At 34.8% G+C, this 24,149-nt stretch overlaps 1 long non-coding RNA gene across 1 annotated transcript; it reads left to right on the top strand.

Annotated features, from left to right (window-relative positions):
• The first annotated feature begins 235 nt into the window (after positions 1–235).
• Positions 236–23,090, top strand: LOC141423939 (uncharacterized). The gene is made up of 3 exons (XR_012448705.1): positions 236–364; positions 3,178–3,406; positions 19,265–23,090. It is a non-coding gene; the product is annotated as an uncharacterized lncRNA (long non-coding RNA).
• Positions 23,091–24,149: the final 1,059 nt, after the last annotated feature.

Raw genomic sequence — 24,149 nt, 5'->3', positions numbered from 1 at the left:
TAATCTAGAAGAAATACCTGAGGATGTTTTGCTCATATCTTCCTATTTCAGAGCCAGAGGAAATTCCATAGCAAATTCCATAAAAAGTGCATTTTTCTGTGTTTAATAATTTATGTAGTCTATAAAATCAGTGGGTCCATTCTTCTGAGAGCTGTATTCTCTGATGCTCTGTGTGATTAATAAAGTTGGTATTTTGATCTCCATTAAAGTTACGTCTGTGTTTGTCTCTCTACAGCTTTCAGCATTGAGGAAGATAGGTAAAATTTATTGATGTCATACAGTTCCAACCGAGGAATTTGTGCAAGCATGACTATATGCCCAGACAAAGGATGATTGTGTGCAGATCAAATTTAGAATTACCTAGGTAATGCTAATATTTTACATGTTAGTTACTTTATAAAAAATCTACACTTACCCATTAGTTCATGCATTTTGCATTTATTTCCAAACAATCAGAAAAAGGCCAGCTAGTTAGGAACAGAAGTTTCCTGAGTTAAATAAAATTTTCAGCAAATATTTCAACTGTTTAAAAAATACCTGATGCTTATATATATATTAAAGTCATAACCATTCCCATTCTCAGGTGAGAGTCATTGAGAAATGAAACAACAGAAGCATAGAGAGATAAAATTTCCTCTTTATTTTGACAAAGCTGATTGAGAAATTATTTTGCATCTATGTTCAAATCAAATTGGGTTGTTAATAATTCCCCTCTGCGTTAGATGGAGTTATTGGCAAACTAGACAACTTCAGACTTTGCATGGGAAACCGAGCCTCACCATGTTATTAATGCATCTTTACTGCAGTCAGATCATCAGATTGACTCGAGAAGGTAGAATCCCCAAAATATACTCAAGGCTTTATCCCCAGGCTAATCACACATAACTCATCCTAAGTGGAGGAGAGACTTTGAGACTGAGCAAAGCCAAGATTGTTCTTTGCATATATTTGTTCTTGTTGTTCTTCTGAGAAAGGTAATAGATAATGAGTCCTTCTAACAGTCATTAAGTCAATGGGTGACTCAATGTTGGGGATTCTTCATCCAATTTTTGTTAAATTATCTACTTTTTGCACATTTGGAAGCTAACTGTTTCCACACCCAATTAAATTGAACTCACAATTATGCTCTTTTTCCATTAGAGTATTTTAATTGCTACAAAATAATGGATTTGACTGAGTCATTTTCATACATGTGTATAATTGTACTTCGATTATGCATGCCTATGAAGCCTCCTATCCTCCCCTTCCCATAATCTCCTACCGCTTCCTAATTTATGTTCTTCTTCCATCATTTTACTGTTTTTGGTTAGATGATACTCATAGTCATTTTATGAAACACTACTGATTACCAAGGAGGTCTTTTCTGAAGGTCAATTCAGTCTACGGCCATACCACCTTGAATGCTCCCGATCTTCTCTGAAGGTCATTTCATAAGTCTAGCAATTTTATTTAAAAGAAAAGAATAAATACATTTATTAAATAATCCTTGATCATCTGCAAAAATCGTTTGCAGATGAACTTGATTTGTAACTTCAATAGCTAAGCTTTTTTTTTAAATTATAGGAGTACATAAAAGAAGTTGGAAAAAATCTCTTTGCCTTTAAAATTAAGGTGACAGTGATTTAGCGCACAAAATCTGTGTAGTGAAAATGTGTAAAAGGCAAGGATTCAGAATCTAATTTCTAAATGAATTATTTGGCCTCATAGTTTAAAGGCCAAAAAGTAGCTTAAAATTTGACAAATATACTGATCTCAAAACAAAAATAAGGACTAGCAGAAGTTGTTACAAAAGACTTGCAACTTTCCAATTTACAGTGAAAAGATTTTTGGTGATATTTCTATTCCTGATGTAAGAACTTTAAATGCATTCTGAAGCAAGAAAAACTTCAGTAATCACAGTTATGCATCTTGCTATATATTTAATGTTATAGGAAATACCTTATTTGCCAACTCTATACCAGATGGACTGAATATTTTTTGAAAAAATTAAAATGCTAATCCACAAAGCTTGGAAAAATAGACCTATATTTTGGTTTAGGACTAACGTATTGGGGGATGGCCAAAAGAAATAATGGAGTCTTCATCATTTGGCATACCCACAGTTTCCTACATATCCATTTTCAACTCACTAACAGTTTGATTTTGAAATCCAATAATTGACTAAGTTGAGGAAAAATCTATATTAATTTAGCATAATTATCACAATGTCAGGTTTTTAATCATAGTCTCTGATTTTAATTTCATGGTTTCTTCCAAGACTCCAAACACTAAGTAAAAGCAGATAGCGACTCTGTTAAGAGTTACATGTTGACTATGGTTAAAGTAGAAATTTGTAGTTCAGAAAATATGCCAATGTTATAATATTTTTACATCACCTTCTTGAGGCCAAAAGGAATTTTTTAAAAAATCACTACAGGGTTACGGTTGCATAACTGAAGCAGTAGAACACCTGCTCTGCAAGCATAAAGCCCTCAATTCAAACCTCAGCACAAGCAAAATACAATAAATAAATAAGAATCATTATAGTGAATAAAAGTGAATTGATGATTCTTCAAAGTATTGGGCAGTTTTATTTTTAGTCTTCCCATGACAGCTAAATTTTGTAATAAGAAATGGGGAATAGTAATAAGATCTGTATGAAGCAAGAAAAATAATATTTCTTACCCCAAGTCATCCCTGGAATCCTTCCTCTATCTCCACCATCTATGCTGCGTTTTTGACCTGGAGGAAAGAGAATGTGATGTGATAACCTCTTTCCTCAATTTACCTGTGCTCTATATAACTGCTGTCCTGGAGAACAGTGAGCAAAAACCATTAGCTCATTGACCACATGGGGGCTGTAAACCATTAATTGATCTCAAGCCCTTTTGCATAAATTCTCCTTTGTATCACACTGAAACTATTCTCAAATGCCATGATCTCCAGTCAAGATGGATCTACTCAGATTAACACTGTTTCATGTAATTATTTGCTTCATTGCCATTGTTTTCCATGCAAAAGTCCTTGCACATGTATGTGTGTGTGTGTGTACATGATTTTAGAACTAGATTCATTGATGCCATTTTAGTCCTGTTCTCTTTGGTTACCTCTACATTTATGCTCATTTCAATCTTGCTTTTGAAAATGTTAAAATCACAATGCTATATTTATTTTCTATTTTTCCCCCATTTCTTTCAGTGACTGAATGATCTGTGGCACCAGGATACTTTGAATTCACCAGCTTCATTCATCTTAACTCTGTAATTAAGAAAAAAAACACACAAGACAGATCTTCCTTTTAATAGTTTATTCCTCTTTTATTGTTAATATCCTCTCCTCATCTAAATTGTCCTTTTTTGTGAATCCTGGAAGATGTAGATTGGGCTTCATCTGAAGTATGAAGGGACCTAAGGCAAGCTTGTTTAAAGTGAGTATCTGTGCATGGATCTGAACCCAAAACAAAAACAAACTCCACTACAGAACTGGCTAGAGGAATATGTAAACCACATTTTTGTTGTGTATTATCTAGCCGTACTCCATGACATTGTTTTAGCAAGTCTTTATAAGAAAGAAGGAACAGCAGGAATTGAGAGAACTCCCTTGAAGCACCTGTGGAACAGACTCCTGTGAAATGCTTAAGTATTTCTGTGAATAATTTGATGAAGGAAACTGCCAATTTATGAATGCTGAAGTGGTAGGAACTCAATAATTTTGACACAAAGAGAAAGAAAAACTGTTTTTGTCATAGTGAGACTTAGGATATAAGTTGACATAGGATTTGATTTGGGGTACAATTAACTGAAGGTGAGTCTGTGTGGGAGATTGGTGGAAAGGATATGGGAGTTAGAAGTGGAGGACTAGGGCAGCTAGGTCAGCCATCATCATGGGTAACATGGACAGTGGAGATTTGCAGGCAGAGGACTAAAGTTCCAGGATAGATGGACAGAGTTTGCATGGAAACTGGAGCAAGATGGATGGAAGCAGCAAGTAGGGATAGAGCGAGCAGGGCCCACAGTGTAACTTGAGTTTAAACACCTGGTGCATTTATCCATTGAGATTTTGGTTATTCTTAAATATTAACCAGGAAGGACATGAATATCAGATGGCCATGAAAAATTACAAAAAGGAAAAATCACTTATATTGTATAAGTGATCACTTATACAATATAAGGTATGGCTGAATGCAACTCTTTTAATGTAAGCACTTATTCCTTCACCATTTATTCAATAAATATTTACTACAGGACAAGAGGATTGCAGTTTGAGGCCAGCCCAGGCAAAAAGTTAGCAAGACCCTATCTTAACAAATAAACTAAGCATGGTGGTGCAGGCCTATTATCTCAGCTACGTGGCTAGTGTAGGTAGGTAGATTTTAGTCCCCAGGCAAAATGTGTGAGACCCTATCAAAAACATAAGTAAAGCAAAAAAAAAAAAAAAAAAAAAAAGGATAGGGGTGGCTTGGTTACTTTTCATATTACCATCCTGTACTGTAAAATCCTTGGACTTAATTAATGATTGTGCAAAACCAGTTAAATGGAGGTGATCTTTTTTTCAATAATTTCCAGCCAGCCAGTCACTGGTGACTTTAGCTTGTCATCCTAATACTCAGTAGGAAGAGATCAGGAGGATAGCCATTCAAAGTCAGTTCCTGGCAAGTAGTCCACAAGACCCTATTTTGAAAAATCCATCACAAAAAAAGGGCTGGTGAAGTGTCTCAAGTGGCAAGAGTGCCTGCCTAGTAAACATGAGGTCCTGAGTTCAAGCCCTAGTGTCACCAAAAACAAATAAATAAATAAGAAATAAATGTCATTCTCCAAAAAATGAAGCTTGACTCAAGTCACACACATCATACGTTAAAAAAAACCCTCAATTTGTCACACACAAAAGGTAAAATATAAAGTCTTTAAAACATTTATGATAGGGCAAATACAGCAGTGTCACACGCTAAGGGGAGAGCACATATGGGAGGAATGGGATGGGTAGGAAACCCAAAACAGGAAAGTGTTTGATATCCTCACTGCAGAGGAACTAATACAGAAACCTTAAAGCGACAGAGGTCAATATGGGAAGGGGATCAGGAACCAGTGAAAAGTTCAGTTAGAGATGAATCAACTTGGGTTGTAACACATGTGTACATGGAAGCAATGCTAGGAGTCTCTCTGTATAGCTGTCCTTATCTTGACTAGCAAAAATGGTTTGTCTTTCTTATTATTGCTTATGTCTTCTCTTCAACAAAATTAGAGGTAAGGGAAGAACAGGTTCTGCCTGGAAGTGAGGGGGGTGGGGGGGACAGGGAGGGAGCAGGGGGCAGGGGGGATAAATGTCCCAAACAATGTAGGCCCATATGAATAAGTGAATAAAAAAATAAAAAATAAATAAAAACATTTTTAACATGGCTATATTAGGGCTATCCAGAGAAATAGAACCAATGGGATGTGTGTATCAATAAAATATGTATAGGTATGTATGTATGTGTATACACACATTAAATGTGGTAGAAATGTTCTGTATCCATGTATGGTAAATGGAAAAATGATACCTGTTGAAACTATTCCAGGAATGGGCGGAGAGGGAGATAAAGGAGAATGATGAAGGGGGTGAACTTAGCTATGATATATTGCAAGAAATTTTGTAAATGCCACAATGTACCCCCAGTAGAACAACAATAAAAATAAAGTATAAAAATGTATTATATAAAAAATTTATGAAAGATAATATGAGAGATTATCTTTGAGATCTAGGTATCAAGAAAGAGTTCTTCGATTTTATACCAAAAGAATGATCCACAAAAGAAAATAATTACCAAATTGACCTAGGAAAGAAATACCAAAAAATAGAAAAAGAAACACAGAATGTGCCATATGTATGTATAGGGACAAACTTATAAACCCCTATAAGAAGAATGTCACACTGATGTAATAGGAAATGAAGCAGTGAGAAATGGTTGAAATATGAATAAATCACTGGGTCACCAACACTGGTCAGACATGAGAAGCAGCAGTAATGTCATACCAAAGCTATGAAAACCACACAAATAGAAGTGACACAGAATTGACAGCAATGATATCAGCGGATAAAATTAGAAGATAAAATTTAAATATACTTTATAGATATAAATTAGAATAACTAAAATAATCAAATATTAAGAAAGCAAAAACATTAAAGAGGAGAAATTTAAATTCAAGAGATGAAGATTTAAAGGTTCATTGCCTGGGTTGGAGAAGAAAATGGCATTTGTTGAAGATGATGTGCGAATTACATGCTGTAAGAGAAGGAACTATACAAAGCGAATGGGTCAGACATCTTGAGCGAAGTCAAGCTATTTGACACATTTAAAACTGAACTACTTTTGGGTACCAGTGGCTCACACCTGTAATCCTAGCTACTCACTAAGTAGGCAGAGATCAGGAGGATTGTTGTTTAAAGCCAACCTGGGGAAGTAGTTCACGAGACCCTATCACAAAAAATTTATCAAAAAAGAGGGGTGGTGGTGGAATGGCTCACTCAAGGTGTAGGACCTGAGTTCAAACCCCAGTACCGCAAAAAACAAAACACAGAAAACATCCCCAAACTGAGCTATCAAACATGGATACATGTATGAATAGATGAATGTGATATTCCAGTACAATGGAATATTATGCAGTGATAAAAAGAAAGGAAATATCAGTCCATGAAAGGATACAGAGGAACCATAAATGCATATAGCTAAGTAAAAGGAGTCAATCTGAAAAGGCTACATACTGTATGATTCTGACTACAGAGAGTTCTAAAAAAGACGATATTGAAAGAGTGGGAAATTCAGTGCTGGCCAAGGGATGCAGGGAGAATTGTGAAGGACAGACAGGTGGAATCTGGAGACATGGGAGTAGACTGTGAATGTATTTGGTATGGTGCTGTAACAATTGTCAAAACACAGCATGAACAACACAGAGTGAGCCAAATTGGAAAGTATGGATTATACTGAATAATGACAATATTAACTCATGAATGATATCAAGTGTGCCAAGTTAAGGAAAGTATTTTATCATAGAAGAAACTGAGTGTGTGAGTTGCTCAAGGGGGATATTTCAGAACTCTGTACTTTCTATTCAATTTTTCTATAGACCTAAAACACCTCAAAAATCTATTAATTAAAAGAATTCTCAGCATCACCAAAAGGATACTTTTTAAAATTCTATTTATCATCTTATTAGTTTTACACTTTTTTCTTCATCTTGGTGATATTCAATCTATTTCTCTATAATTACTCCATTAAGTGACACTTCAAGGAAGTGGGACAAAAACTTCTTTTAGGAAATACTGATACACTTACTTATACAGAATTTATGTACACACACATATGTGTACTTCATTTAAGAAGTTTCAGATATTCATGCATCTCACTTCAAGTTGATCTCCACAGTTCACATAAACGTAAGTGAGAATTAGTTTATTACATAACATGGGTATTGAGGGAGTTTACATTCTCTGGTATATACGTAATATGATTTTCTGTTGATACTGGGTTTGAACTCTGGGCTTCATGCTTGCAAAGCTGGTTCTCTAATGCTTGAGCCACACCTCCTGCCCATGTTTCTCTGGTTGTTATGGAGATGCGATCTTGTGAAATGTTTGCCCAGGCTGTCCTTGAACTGCTATTCTCCAGATCACAGCCTGCTAAGTATCTAGGATTACAGGCATAAGCCTTTGGTGTCCAGATGTAAAATAATTTTCAGGTGAAATTTTTTAGCCTTCTGATGCTTCAAAACATTGCAAATTTGGAAGACTTGTTAAAAATTATATTTTGAAGCTCCTCCATATACAGGTAGCTCTTAAAAACCTGTAGAAAGCAAGTGAACTTATTCACTGTTTACTGGTAAAATCTATACTTGATTATATTTCTTCAAGAATCAATGGGATTTGGAAGACCCTAGATTATAGTTTCATGTAGAAAAAAATGAATACTGCACTCAAGATGCCAAACTAATGTATATACTCAAATTACAGACCTAACACACCAACTTTAGTGAAAAAAGATTTCCAAAATAAGGAGAAAGTTTTGGACAGTACTTCATCAGATTGCCAAATAAACTCAAGAAAGAGTGTGTGACAAAAAGGAGATGCAAAATCAATTGATTACATGACAAAGGTTATGTGAAGCAGGCTAATAGAAGTTTAGGCATATAATGAAATAAGGACATTAAGGAAAACATGAAAATACATTAGGTAGGGTAATTAATTGACTCAGTTTTAGACACAGTAAGTTTAAAATGTTTTCTGTAGAAAACACAATTTTAAATATGGTAGATAAAAATCAAGACACATTGAGAAAAAATGATTAAAAGGAAGGAGAAGTAAGGGAGGGATAGAAGTATCAAAGAGAGGAGAAAGGAAGGAAAGAAAGAAGGGAGGAGAGAGAGAAAGGAAGATAAGATGCTTATGAAGAACAGTGTTCTTGCCTATGGATAGATGAGACTTTGAAGATGATGTTGTAAGAATGTCTTATGCTTTCTTTCTTGGCTGTAAGAATCGTCATAATTGTTGCTATTACTGATATTTACTGGGCTTCCCAGCTTATCAAGAGCATTGGTTTCTGAACTTTCACTTGTAACCAACATATTTAACAACTCCCCTTCTTTGAACACCTCTCTTCTTTCCATGTCCTTTACTGTCTCAGGAAGTTATATCCAGTTATTAACTGCTGGAATCTCTTCTACGTTGTTCTTTGGTGCACATCCCACATTACTAGACGTTGTCATATAAACCAATGTTTAATTATACCTGTATACAAAGTGATCCAGAATTTATGCTCAAATATTCAGCAGCACCCAGATCTCCAGAACGGTATATCTAAATGACTCTAAAAATATCTGTGTTCGAAATTCCACAGCACATTGGACATTTTCAAAACTGAAATCATTTCTTTCCACCAAGTGTGCTTCCCTTTAAGCATTTATTACTCTATCAATTAATCACTATAGTGATGTATGTGGATTCTTTAGAGTAATAAATGATCAGGAAAAAAAAACACAAAATACAAAAATCGCTGATTTCACTGACTATTAGCACATACATAGTTTATATCTCACCATTCAGATATACCAACTATCTCTTTTTCCATTCTTTCTCTTATTTGCAACTGACAATTTTAGCAGAAATATAGCCATATTTCTTATGGCATTAGTATACATTGTCCCTTGAGAGTATGATCATGTTTCAAAAGAATCCTAAAATTTTAAAAAATTTCATTAATTAATATACCACATTTTTCATGATGTTTGTTTATTTACAATTGGCTTTCTAATAATATTTGTGATACTCCTATAAGATTAGTCTTTTAATTCATATTATTTATTTTAATGCATGGTTTATACTGAAATATATATAAAATAAAGTGAGATAATCAGTTTGTTTAACCATTCAGCTTATAAAAGAATTTATTGAACAATGTTTAACTATTGTCTCTGACATGAGGCAGCACAGATGAGTAAGAAAAATTGAGTATTATATCTTCCTGAGGATCAGAGTGATTGACTACCTCCTTTTTTGGAAGGATAGAATAAACGTAGGACCTTCGGCTTGCAAGGCAAGCACTCTATCACTTGAGCCATAGCCTTTGTCCTTTTGTTACTAAGGTTTTGTTTGTTTGTTTGTTTTTTAGATAGGATCATGCACTAACTTTTGCCTAGCTTAGTCTCAGACCACAATGCTCCTACCTCTGCCTTCTGAATAGATGGTGCTACATGTGTGTTCCACCATGACTTGCTCTGGGGATCTTAATCTGAATTAAGGAAACATATCACAGCTTTCTGACACTTCACAAAGCACTCTTTTATATTATAAATGCATATTACATATGTTCTGAGTTTGGTTCTTTTCTAGGATTTAAAACAATAACCAGACAGAATTCCAACATGGCAGCTAGAGGTAGGAAGCAGAAAGCGAGCCTCCTATAGTGAAATCTTGGAGAGACGCTGGAGACACACTTTGCAGGCATAATCACCGAGAAAAGGCATAACTTTGACTCCTCCACATCTCCAGCTGGCGCAGAGAATCTCCACTTCACACGGAGAACCGAGGAGGCCCCCGGGGCCGCCAGTGGCCGGCGCCCATACGGCTTGGGAAGACGCAGACCAGGTGAGCTTCGCGGTACCGCGGTTCCCCCACAGACAAGCCTGGGCCAGAGCAGCATAGCCCCCTGGACAGACTGACCTCCACCCGGGAAAAAAAGAGAAACTGAGTACTAAGCAATAAGAACAGTTAAGACACGCTGGAAAGAGGGTGGGGCGCCCTGAGCGCTGAAGATTGGGGGAAGGGAATCCTTCCCGGGACTGTAAATAAACGAGCCTGGCGGGCCGGAGAGGCTCTGGCGGGAGCGGGGTGCGCCCAGCAACCAGGAGCGGGGACGCTTGTGAGAGGAGGGAAGACCCACTTCCCACGTGAACTGTAAATAAACACGCAGGCCTGACAACGCGGGGCAGTGGCACCTTTCCCAGTGCTTGGAAAGGGGAAAGGCTGTAGCAGAGGCCGCCGCACAGGAGAACTCTGAGCAAACAAAGCCTGTGGGACCAGGTGAGTGCTAAGCTCACCCCAGAGACCTGCATAAATAACGCCGCCAGCTACAGGCTGAGAGCAGCAGGCAGGCAAGCCACAGTTGCAGATACCACTCTCAGAACTGCCTCCAGACGCTTTTTTTTCTTTTTCTCCCTACCTTTCATGAGAGAACAACCGAATTACACCTGCAAGCTGAAAAACTTACTGAAACTGTATTGCATTTGAACTGGGGACACTTGGTGGGGCTTTTTTTTTTTTTTTTTCTTCTGTGTGTGTGTGAGTGTAGTTTTGTTCTACTTTATGCATCCCCTTTGATGAGACAACTACAGAACAACATCTGAGGCACCAACTCCAGGACTGGAGATTAAGACGGACATCCAAATTATTAAGACTGAAATTGCATTGCATATAAACTTGGAAGTTTTTTGGTTTTTTTTTTTATTTCCTATTTTCCATTTTATTTTAATTCATTTTTATAAATAGATATTACTTTCATATACTTACTTTTTATTTTTTTATCTTTGATTTTCAATCCTCTCTCTGTCTCTCTATTGTCTGTTCAGCTTACTGTCGATTAGTACACTAACACTCCCTGTTTATACCTTTGAAACTCTCTTGTCTGATACCTTGTTCTGCTTTCTCCCTCTTGTCTGTATATTTGTTTTCCCCTTTTCTTTAACTTCTTGCTTTTCATCTCAGCTCACTCTTCCATTCTCAATATTACCATTGTTATTATTACAAGCTAGAAAATACTTAATTACACACAGTACAGGGACAGTAACAACACCAAGGACAATGACAGGAAGACAGAAAAAACAAGGAAACCAGTTTCCCCACAGCAAAAAATTAGTACAGGAACCAGAGGGGAATGAAGAGAACAGAAACTCAGAGCCAGACTCCAACAAAATGAAGATAAACTATGCCAAAGGACCCAATGAAGCCTACAAGAATAATTTAAAAGAAGACATACTACAAGTACTCAATGAGAATTTTATAGAGATGATACTGGATAGGGTCAACCAAAATGTACAGGAGACACTCAAGAAATTCCAAGACAATAAAAATAGAGAATTTGAAAAAGCAAAAGACGAAATAAAGGAAACCATAGAAGCACTGTATAAACACCAAAGTGAAAGAGAGAACACAATGAATAAATGGATAAATGAACTCAGGACAAAAATAGACAACAATAAAGAAGAAAACAGCCAGGATATGGAAAACCTCAGAAAAAAGAACGAAACAGAACTGCAAAACAAAACGGAAGGCCAATCCAGCAGAATAGAACAAACAGAAGACAGAATCTCAGAACTTGAAGATGAAATGGTAATTAAAGGAAAAACCAAAGAACTATTAATTAAACAACTCAAGACCTGTGAAAAGAAAATGCAAGAACTCACCGACTCCATCAAAAGACCAAACTTGAGAATCATGGGCATCGAAGAAGGAGAAGAGGTGCAAGCGAAGGGAATGCGTAATATATTCAACAAAATAATAACGGAAAATTTCCCAAATCTAGAGAAAGATATTCCCATACAAATGCAAGAGGCCTCCAGGACACCAAACAGACCAGATCAAAATAGAACTACTCCACGACATATCATCATTAAAACAACAAGTTCAGAAACTAAGGAAAGAATATTGAAGGCTGTAAGAGAGAAAAAACAAGTAACATACAAAGGTAAACCGATCAAAATCACAGCAGACTTCTCAACAGAAACATTAAAAGCAAGAAGAGCGTGGGGTGAGATCTTCCGGGCACTGAATGAAAATAACTTCAACCCCAGGATACTCTACCCAGCAAAGCTATCATTCAAAATAGATGGAGCAATAAAAGTCTTCCATGATAAGCAGAAACTAAAACAATATGTGACCACAAAGCCACCGTTACAAAAGATTCTGCAAGGGATCCTGCACACAGAAAGTGACACCCAACTTAACCATGAAAAGGCAGGCAGCACCAAACCACAGGATAAGAAAAAGCAAGACAGTAGAGAGTAACATCAAGTTAGGTACACACAATCAAACCTTCAAACAACTAAGATAACTAAATGGCAGGAATCACCACATACCTATCAGTACTAACACTTAATGTTAATGGACTTAATTCACCCATCAAAAGACACCATTTGACAAAATGGATTAAAAAAGAAGATCCAACAATTTGTTGCTTACAGGAGACTCATCTCACCGACAGAAATAAGCATATGCTTAGGATGAAAGGCTGGAAGAAGATTTACCAAGCCAATGGCCCCCGAAAATAAGCAGGAGTAGCAATACTTATCTCTGACAAAACAGACTTCAAACCTACATTGATCAAACGAGACAAAGAAGGACATTCCATACTAATAAAAGGGGAAATAGACCAAAAGGAAATAATAATCATCAATCTGTACGCACCCAATGTCAACGCACCCAATTTCATCAAACATACCCTAAAAGACCTAAAAGCATATATAAACGCCAACACAGTGGTTGTGGGAGACTTTAACACTCCATTATCATCAATAGATAGGTCATCCAAACAAAAACTCAATAAAGAAATCCAAGATCTAAAATATGCAATAGATCAAGTGGACCTAGTAGATGTCTACAGAACATTTCATCCAACCTCTACACAATATACATTCTTCTCAGCAGCCCATGGAACCTTCTCCAAAATAGATCATATCCTAGGGCACAAAGCAAGCCTCAGCAAATATAAGAAAATAGAAATAATACCATGCATACTATCTGACCACAATGCAGTAAAAGTAGAACTCAACAACAAAAGTAAAGACAAAAAACATGCAAACAGCTGGAAACTAAATAACTCATTACTTAATGAAGAATGGATCATCGATGCAATAAAAGAGGAAATTAAAAAGTTCCTAGAAGTCAATGAAAATGAAAACACAACCTACCGGAACCTATGGGACACAGCTAAGGCAGTTCTGAGAGGAAAGTTTATAGCCATGAGTGCATATATTAAAAAGATTGAAAGATCCCAAATCAATGACCTAATGATACATCTCAAACTCCTAGAAAAACAAGAACAAGCAAATCCCAAAACAAATAGAAGGAGAGAAATAATAAAAATAAGAGCTGAAATCAACGAAATAGAAACCAAAAAAATCATACAAAGAATTAATGAAACAAAAAGTTGGTTCTTTGAAAAAATACACAAGATCGATAGACCCCTGGCAAACCTGACTAAAATGAGGAGAGAAAAAACCCAAATTAGTAGAATCAGGAATGCAAAAGGGGAGATAACAACAAACACCATGGAAGTCCAGGAAATCATCAGAGACTACTTTGAGAACCTATATTCAAATAAATTTGAAAATCTTAAAGAAATGGACAGATTTCTAGATACATATGATCATCCAAAACTGAACCAAGAAGAAATTAATCACCTGAATAGACCTATAACACAAAATGAAATTGAAGCAGCAATCAAGAGTTTCCCCAAAAAGAAAAGTCCAGGACCTGATGGATTCTCTGCTGAATTCTATCAGACCTTTAAAGAAGAACTGATACCAACCCTCCTTAAACTGTTCCATGAAATAGAAAGGGAAGGAAAACTGCCAAACACATTTTATGAAGCCAGTATTACACTTATCCCAAAACCAGGCAAAGACACCTCCAAAAAGGAGAACTATAGGCCAATCCCCTTAATGAACATTGATGCAAAAATCCTCAACAAAATAATGGCAAACCGAATTCAGCAACACATCAAAAAGATTATTCACCATGACCAGGTAGGCTTCATCCCAGGGATGCAGGGGTGGTTCAACATATGAAAATCAATAAACGTAATAAACCACATTAACAGAAGCAAAGACAAAAACCACTTGATCATCTCAATAGATGCAGAAAAAGCCTTTGATAAGATCCCACATCATTTCATGATAAAAGCTCTAAGAAAACTAGGAATAGAAGGAAAGTTCCTCAACATTATAAAAGCTATATATGACAAACCTACAGCCAGCATTATACTTAACGGAGAAAAATTAAAACCATTCCCTCTAAAATCAGGAACCAGACAAGGATGCCCACTATCTCCACTCCTATTCAACATAGTACTGGAATTCCTAGCCAGAGCAATTAGGCAAGAAGAAGGAATAAAAGGAATGCAAATAGGTAAAGAAACTGTCAAAATATCCCTATTTGCAGACGACATGATCCTATACCTTAAAGACCTAAAAAACTCTACTCAGAAGCTTCTAGACATCATCAATAGCTATAGCAAGGTAGCAAGATACAAAATCAACATAGAAAAATCATTAGCATTTCTATACACTAACAATGAGCAAACGGAAAAAGAATGTATGAAAACAATTCCATTTACAATAGCCTCAAAAAAAATCAAATACCTAGGTGTAAACCTAACAAAAGATGTGAAAGACCTCTACAAGGAAAACTATACACTTCTGAAGGAAGAGATTGAGGAAGACTATAGAAAGTGGAGAGATCTCCCATGCTCATGGATTGGTAGAATCAACATAGTAAAAATGTCGATACTCCCCAAAGTAATCTACATGTTTAATGCAATTCCCATCAAAATTCCAATGACATTCATTAAAGAGATTGAAAAATCTACTGTGAAATTTATATGGAAACACAAGAGACCACGAATAGCCAAGGCAATACTCAGTCAAAAGAACAATGCAGGAGGTATCACAATACCTGACTTCAAACTATATTACAAAGCAATAACAATAAAAACAGCATGGTACTGGCACAAAAACAGACATGAAGACCAGTGGAACAGAATAGAGGATCCAGATATGAAGCCACACAACTATGAGCAACTTATCTTTGACAAAGGAGCTAAAAATATACGATGGAGAAATAGCAGCCTCTTCAACAAAAACTGCTGGGAAAACTGGTTAGCAGTCTGCAAAAAACTGAAACTAGATCCATGTTTATCACCCTATACCAAGATTAACTCAAAATGGATCAAGGATCTTAATATCAGACCCCAAACTCTTAAGTTGATACAAGAAAGAGTAGGAAATACTCTGGAGTTAGTAGGTATAGGTAAGAACTTTCTCAATGAAACCCCAGCAGCACAGCAACTAAGAGATAGCATAGATAAATGGGACCTCATAAAACTAAAAAGCTTCTGTTCATCAAAAGAAATGGTCTCTAAACTGAAGAGAACACCCACAGAGTGGGAGAAAATATTTGCCAATTATACATCAGACAAAGGACTGATAACCAGAATATATAGGGAACTTAAAAAACTAAATTCTCCCAAAACTAATGAACCAATAAAGAAATGGGCATGTGAACTAAACAGAACTTTCTCAAAAGAAGAAATTCAAATGGCCAGAAAACACATGAAAAAATGCTCACCATCTCTAGCAATAAAGGAAATGCAAATTAAAACCACACTAAGATTCCACCTCACCCCTGTTAGAATAGCCATCATCAGCAACACCACCAACAACAGGTGTTGGCGAGGATGCGGGGAAAAAGGAACCCTTTTGCACTGTTGGTGGGAATGTAGACTAGTACAACCACTCTGGAAAAAAATTTGGAGGCTACTTAAAAAGATGGACATCGATCTACCATTTGATCCAACAATACCACTCTTGGGGATATACCCAAAAGACTGTTACTCCAGAGGCACCTGCACATCCATGTTTATTGCGGCACTATTCACAATAGCCAAGTTATGGAAACAGCCAAGATGTCCCAGCACAGACGAATGGATTAAGAAAATGTGGTATCTATACACAATGGAATTTTATGCAGCCATGAAGAAGAACGAAATGTTATCATTCGCTGGTAAATGGATGGAATTGGAGAACATCATTCTGAGTGAGGTTAGCCCGGCTCAAAAGACCAAAAATCGTATGTTCTCCCTCATATGTGGACATTAGATCAAGGGCAAACACAACAATGGGATTGGACTATGAGCACATGATAAAAGCGAGAGCACACAAGGGAGGGGTGAGGATAGGTAAGACACCTAAAAAACTAGCTAGCATTTGTTGCCCTTAATGCAGAGAAACTAAAGCAGATACCTTAAAGCAACTGAGGCCAATAGGAAAAGGGGACCAGGAACTAGAGAAAAGGTTAGATCAAAAAGAATTAACCTAGAAGGTAACACCCACGCACAGGAAATCAATGTGAGTCAATGCCCTGTATAGCTATCCTTATCTCAACCAGCAAAACCCCTTGTTCCTTCCTATTATTGCTTATACTCTCTCTACAACAAAATTAGAGATAAGGGCAAAATAGTTTCTGCTGGGTATTGAGGGGGGGAGCGGGAGGGGGTGGAGTGGGTGGTAAGGGAGGGGGTGGGGGCAGCGGGGAGAAATGAACCAAGCCTTGTATGCACATATGAATAATAAAAGAAAAATGAAAAAAAAAAAAAGGAACTAGACAGGATAAAAAAAAAAAAACAATAACCATCTTCATTATGTTTAGTATTTAAAGGAATCCTATTTCACATCTTAACTTTATTTACAATGCTACAAATGTATTCATTGCAATAAAACAAAATGATTGTACAAAAAAATACCCATTGGACCACACTGTGTCCCATATCCTGGATTAATCACAGTGTTCAATAAGGAATTGGTCACTTCTCTATTTCCTTGTAGTCCAGAAGAAGATATAAATAAAGCCACCCTCTGACATTATTGCATAAACAATTACTGAAAATAAGCTGTTTTCCAGGAACTGTTCTGAGGTTGAATTCAGTACTGAAAAAAAGCAGACAAATTCCCTGCTTGCATTCATAAATACATATTTACCAAAGTGATAATTGTGACAATTGATATGGAAAAGATTCAGGATACAGTTGACATAAATTAATAACAGTATAGGAAGTAGGGAAATTTTTTCTTGAAGAAATGATAAACACTGCTTAAAGGGTAAATATGTATCACAAAAAGTAAGAGACATGTGATATAATTTTTATTATAGACCATGGTTTGGAGTATGGGAGGTGTTCTAACAGGTTATTGGATTGCTTACAGGTTAACTGTTGTACCATAATCAACCAAGGTCGGTTGATTAACCTTCATACACATTAAAAAGTAATTTTTAATAAAATTACAACAAATAAGACAAAAACTAGTACTTATGTATTACAAAATCTTTCACAAAATAAATATAAATTATTTCAGGTTTTTTTGCTCTATTAAATAATCTATGCTATCTTTCAACTGAGGTACATGGGTAATTGTGACCTATTCATGTGATAGTTGTTTATTATCAGTTATTAAACATATAGAATATACAGGAAAACTCAAGTATGATTTTTAAACTTCAGAGTGTAATTTTATTATTGAAATCCTGTCTGTACTTGGACATATGAACTACTCAGCTCCAAATCTTTCTCTTTACTAAAAAGAAATATTCAAGATGCCAACAATGTGTAAATAGAGAACAGACAGGTTATGGGGAGGTGATTATTAAGAAATAATTTAAGATATGTGTTTTAGAATCTGGGCATTGTATGATGCAAGAGTTAATTTGAATTTTAACATAATGAAAGTCACTTGGTTTGAGATATTAATGTGACAAAGAACCCCATTCACACACATAAAGCAACTGTGTAGCCTCCGCATCACAAACCCCAATTTTTTAAGAGAAAGTAATTTCTCCAAATTATTTTCTATTCTCTTGTATATATCTTTAGAAGGAATCATTACTGAAAAAAATATGAATAATTCTCTTTAGTGAAAGGTGATATTGGAGAACTTTTTGAAATGTGAACAGAAACTAAATAATCCCACAAGATTCCAAATAAGCAGTGAATCTGTATGAATCTATTGAAATTGTACAAGTTTAGCTTTCACAGTAATCAAAAAAAAATCACTATCTGTATTCTGTTACAAAAGTACATCCCTAAGAATGTGTTCATGAGAAAATGGGAGAATGTATAGGGGAGACAGTGCAAAGATAGATCAGAACAATTTCCCATCATTCATTCCCTGATGTCCTTACAGGGAATTCTGAGATTTTCTGAACCTAGAGTGCTCAGTCACCTTTAGCTCAGTTAATACTTCCCCAGTTTTTTTTTCTCCAAATTCCAAGACACTTTTTTCCTCCTCCTTTATTCAAACTCTGTCATCAGATTTATGGCACTTGTCCTCTGGCTTTTCCTAATTAACTAAAGTAGCTGTCACTCAATCCCCTTACCACAGGTCATGGGGAAAAGGTGCTTGGGGATTGCCAAATACCTTACTGAAAGTGATCTGCAAACTATTGCTCTGGAAGAATTTCACTGTAATATTTTTCTAGCCAGCTTTTTGCCATAACATTTTACTGAAGATAAATTGGTGTGTTTAGGTGTGTGTTTGATTCATCAGAAACTTAAAAATGAATTCTGGCTTTTGAACAATGAATGATATTTAATTTTTAGTTTTAGGAGACATAATTATCTTCAAGATTTTGATAAGATTTATACATTGTGACAACATTTGTACCAAAGGCAAAGGAATTTATTTTCATTTTTGGCTTTGACCATATATATTTAAATTATCATAAAATCTGCTTATAATCAATGATTGATCTAATGTGATCAGGATTAAATGGACAAAAAAATAGTATATCCAGTGATCACATGTGTTTAAATACTAAAGAAGAGAATAATTTTTATTGATGTGATATGATTGATGTGGAATACTAAGAATAGGTGTGTTTTTATCTCTTCTTTAGAGGAGAAAAAATTATTTTTGTATACAGCCACTTAAAATGTTTAATATTATTAATACTGCTTTTACAAGACATTTTCTTTCATTATATATCTTAGAAACTCAAGAAAATTTCCAGAGTTACAGCCAGGATTTGCTGGTGGTTATACAGAACTGAGTGTTCTACTCAGGGAGCCGTTAAAGCCAAGCTACAAAGGAATGGATCCTAGATGAAGATAAGAAGTGATGGTTTTCTAACCAGCCCACATTTCTACACAAGGAGACTGAAAGAAAATGGCTTTCCAAAGTCGGAGTAAGCCTGAGGTTATAAAGCTCTCTAGGGTAGCCTAATTCTCAGGGTTCATTTACTAGAACACAGAGACATGTACGTCAAATGTCTTCTAGCAAGGAGACAGTAATTCTTGTTTCCCTCACTGCTATCTGAATTGTGCTAAAATGAATCATACAGGTTGAAGTGTGAAGTTCTCCTTGGACACTTACCAGTCTCTTGAATGTAGTACCAGTTAATTTGTATTATAATGATTTAAACCATAATGACAACTTTGAGAGAAAACACAACAGTGCCATATTACCAGAAACATAGAAGATATCCATCCAGTAACATACTAAGACTAGATAGCACCACATTTGCCTGACTTTACACTTTATAAACTCATTGTTCTGTGTACTTTGGAATGAATGAGTATTATCTTTGGAGAAAATTCTTCTACCAAAAATGTATGTACTGTTCACATGGCACTGTATATCATCAGCCACTGAAATCTTTAATCTTTGTTACAAAAAGTGGGGAAGGAGCTGTACTTTGTAGTCTTTTAAAGTATACTCCTCAAATAATATACACAATCAAGACACAAGCAAAATACACTTAGAAAGAAGAAAGCAGTCCTTAAGATAAATTAATTTCACTAGTTATTCAGATTCTTCCAAAAGAGAGACCACTTGAAATTATAGAAAAGCAAGAGAAAAATTTCAATTACCTGTTAAGTGATATTATGTGTTAGAAACTGTGCTAAATATTTGATCATATTTAAGCATCTTCTAAACACTAAGGGATATTTTTATTATTATCCATATGTTGTAAATGAAAAAAATAGATTGTAGCTGCTTAGTATTCATTTGTAAATTTATTTAACAAATAGCTATGGAATGTTTACTATGTTTGCTATTTTGCTTAGTGGAGAAAGGCACTCATAATTCCCAAGATTATGGAGTTTATAATCTAAAAGAGGATATGGATCATAAGCACAAACAAATTTTTGGAATATTGGCAAATTTTGGCTGAGTATGGAATGGTGGATAGTAACATGAAATTGGAGTTGCTGTTTTAAACAAGTGATCAGTGATGACAGCTGTAATAAGGCAGTATCTCCTCAGAAGCCTCAGACAAGGTAGAGGGCCATGGCGATGACTGAAGAACAGTAAGAGAATTCAGACAGAATTCCCAAGGATAGATTCTCCACAGAGTGGGAAATACAAGCCAGGGTCAAATTCCCTCCTTAACAACTAGGCTCTTATCTCCTACAGAATATCACCTTTTGTAAACTTACTGTCTCCTCAGGTACCCAAACCAAAATACTGTGTGTCAAGGAGGGATATTATAACATAGTATACTATGATGTCTACTTAGCTGTGTTTTTGTCATTTATTATAAATCTGTATTTTTAATAGTGAGTATTCCATATTTGAAAAAGTCTTAAAATTTAAAATTTGTTTGTTCTGTGCATTTATTAAACACAGCTACATTATGCTCTAATTCTGATATATATTGATCTCCTTGGTGAATTTTTAAATTTGACCACCAAAATGTTAAATGTTTAATGATAAATATGCCAAAGTTAAGATATAAGAAATGTGTCTTTTACCTAAATGTTCCCACTAGTCTCACTCTAAAAAATTATTCATTTTAAAATATCTGATAGAAGATTTTGATAGTTAATTGGATTTTTAACTAGTCTCTAAAATGTATGATTTTTTTTCTACTTTTTTTCACTGCAAAACTTGTCTGGTTTGCCATGAGCCTACTAATGTTGAACTTTTGCAGTTATTTTAAGTTTTAACCATGAAAAAGCAAAAAGCATGATGTACCTTCTTTTCTAATTGTAATTCATTATTAATGAAGTGAACTTGTTTTTGTGACTGTCAGTTATTTATATTTCCTTTCTAGTAACTTCCCTTTATACAGTATTTGCTCATTTTTCTATGGGGTTTTTCACTTTCGTAAACTTTAGACATGCATAAATACATTCATGGCCAAATACACAGGTACATACAAGACACCAACACTTCACTTATTGCTTTTATTAAAATATTTTATCAGTAATTTATTATTTAATTTTTATGTGATTCTATTTAGATCTTTTATATTTATAAATGGGTATTTTCCTTCTCTTGAAGGTTTAATTTAGACATTATGACATTAAATATTGGTTTCAGAATAGAATTTTCACTTACTATCTGTTATGCTGGTTTTTTCCAGCAATGATAATAATCCATAAGGTCTTCATTTCTCAGTTTGGTTATTGTCAAAGCCCCCAATCATAATTGTAGAGTAATCTCTTCTATGCAATGCATTCTATACATGGTTATATCGACAGACATTTCGTGTCATTTATTTGCTCATACTGATGGACTATCTCACCATTTCCCTCGGTAGCACTTCTGTACATGCTTTTACTTTTACAAATGCTGATACGATACCTCACACAAACCAAGTGAAGAAAAAAATTTTGCAGTCAACAGGGTTGAAGAAGTATTTTCTATCTCTTTTTCTGCTTCTGTACTTACCATTCCCTGGGATGGCCACAAGTCACTTTAAAAACTCTGAGACAAAGTTAACCTGCATGTATGCAAATACTGTAATGAAATAATTATTTTGTACATTCCATATACTTTTTTATCAATATACATTAATGAAAATAGTCACAAAAAACAATAAATAAATGCATATAAATCCTGAGAGTTCTTATAGAACAAATAATTGTAATGAGCACTTACCAAATTTATGTAACTGAATTATTAATGTTTCTTTATCTCCATATCCAACCAATAAAAAAAATCTTAGCGAAATCTGTCTGAGGTGAAAAACTCATCAACATATGACAAAGGCACTCCCCCTTTGACGTCAGAACACTTCTTCACAACCTTCTCTGTGTTGCCAGTGTATTAACTTGCTAATCAGAGAATACTTGCCCGTCTGTGCATTTGGGATTTTATTCATATTATGCTGATTTACCCGGTATTTCTAATTTCTCCATTACTCCTTGTTGGATGGATTTAACTTTATGGTCCTTCCTTGTTAGAGGTCCCACTACAAAGACTACCTGATTTCTGTCTTGTAAACAAATCACATTCTCAATACATCTAACTTTATATAGCACTTGTAACATTTTGACATACATTGTAGCTATTTGGTGGTAAAACATTATGATGACTACCTCAATTTATGAACTAAGTATTTCATGGTACCTGTGGTACGTGCTGAATTAAGTTTTGAGCTAACACACTTGTCAGTATAAGAAACAGAGATGATACAATTGACCTGACTTTTCTCTCTGTGTTAGTGCTTCCCCTCTTGGTCATTTATTCTTGCTCTAATGCTATAATTAAATCTTTGGATATACTTATTAGTCCCAGTTATTTACTAAGTGGCAGAAAAGAAAGAATACAATTTTTTCTTTGCCCAGAGAAGAAAGGTAGTCAATAAATTAGTCAATTTAGGTCATGATTAAATGCAGCACAAGCTATACATTTATTTATATGTCTTAAAAATCAATGATTTGGAGGCCTTGAGTTCAGACCCACCAAAAAAAGAAAAAATCAATGATTTTAATAGCACCAATGAAATGAGTCAGATGGGCTCTACTGAGATGAATCTGTTGTTGCATTTTAGATACTGAAGAGTGTTAAACATTATTATCAGTGTCCTCTGAGTTGGAATTTTATAAATATTGATTTGGCAATAAATTTTCTATTAAATAAAGTGTTTATTATTAATATTGGAACATTGTGACATTCTGTTCCTTCCACTTTCTTGGCCTCTTCCTTTATTTTACAAAATTCATTTTTTTTATTTAGACAAAAATCTAAACACAAGATGATGACAAAATATGAGTTGTGCAATTTCTTAAAATTTTTGTCTTATAAAGATAAACTAATTAACAAATAATTAAATAAAAGCTATATGTATATATACTTATATGCAAAGTAAAAGTATAGAAAACTCAGTACCTACATGTCCTACTATACTGGTGATTCTTTGAATTAAAAATAATTCTAAAAGTATTTGAAAGAAAGTGGTGTATTTGTCATCAATTAGTAAACATTTAAGAATATGCACTGTGAAATTAGATCTCTAACATTAAGTCATGACAGTAACTCTTCGATGCTGAGGAGAAATGAGCATGGACACTTAATAATTGGCCTAAAGTTGTTCAAAGTTGACTGCTGTAATTCATTTAATGTCTGTAAATCATGTCCTCCCTATCTTTGTTGATACAAGTAACATATCTTTTTTCTTTATCTATATGTAGAGATTCATCAATTTTCTTATTTGTTTCAAGGAATCAATTTTGACTTTATTGATGTTTCAGCTATTTTTATTTTATTTTATTGACTTTGATTTTATTTTGATTTTTTTCCCTTTCATCTACTTATATTGTAAATACTTTGCTGTATTTCTGATACCTTAGAAGAATTCCCTAAGTAATTTAGACTTTTCTTTCCTCTAATGTAAGATTCATAGCTAATATTTTATTCCTAAGCACTGCAAACCACAATTTTAATAATACTTTTTACAGTTTCATTTAGCTCAAAATGTTTTAAGTTTTCTCATAAGTTTTCTTTTTGCTTGTATTCTATTTAAAAGTACATTGTTTAACATCCAAATGCAGGGAGATTCTACAAATATCTTTATGAAATTAATTTCATTGTTGTCAGAGAATATGGTATGTGTGATGTCAAATGTTTAAATTAAGTTTCATTTAC

This window comes from Castor canadensis, chromosome 6 (genome assembly GCF_047511655.1).
Source record: "Castor canadensis chromosome 6, mCasCan1.hap1v2, whole genome shotgun sequence".
Lineage (NCBI taxonomy): Eukaryota > Metazoa > Chordata > Mammalia > Rodentia > Castoridae > Castor > Castor canadensis.
This window is presented reverse-complemented; position numbering and strand designations above follow the sequence as displayed.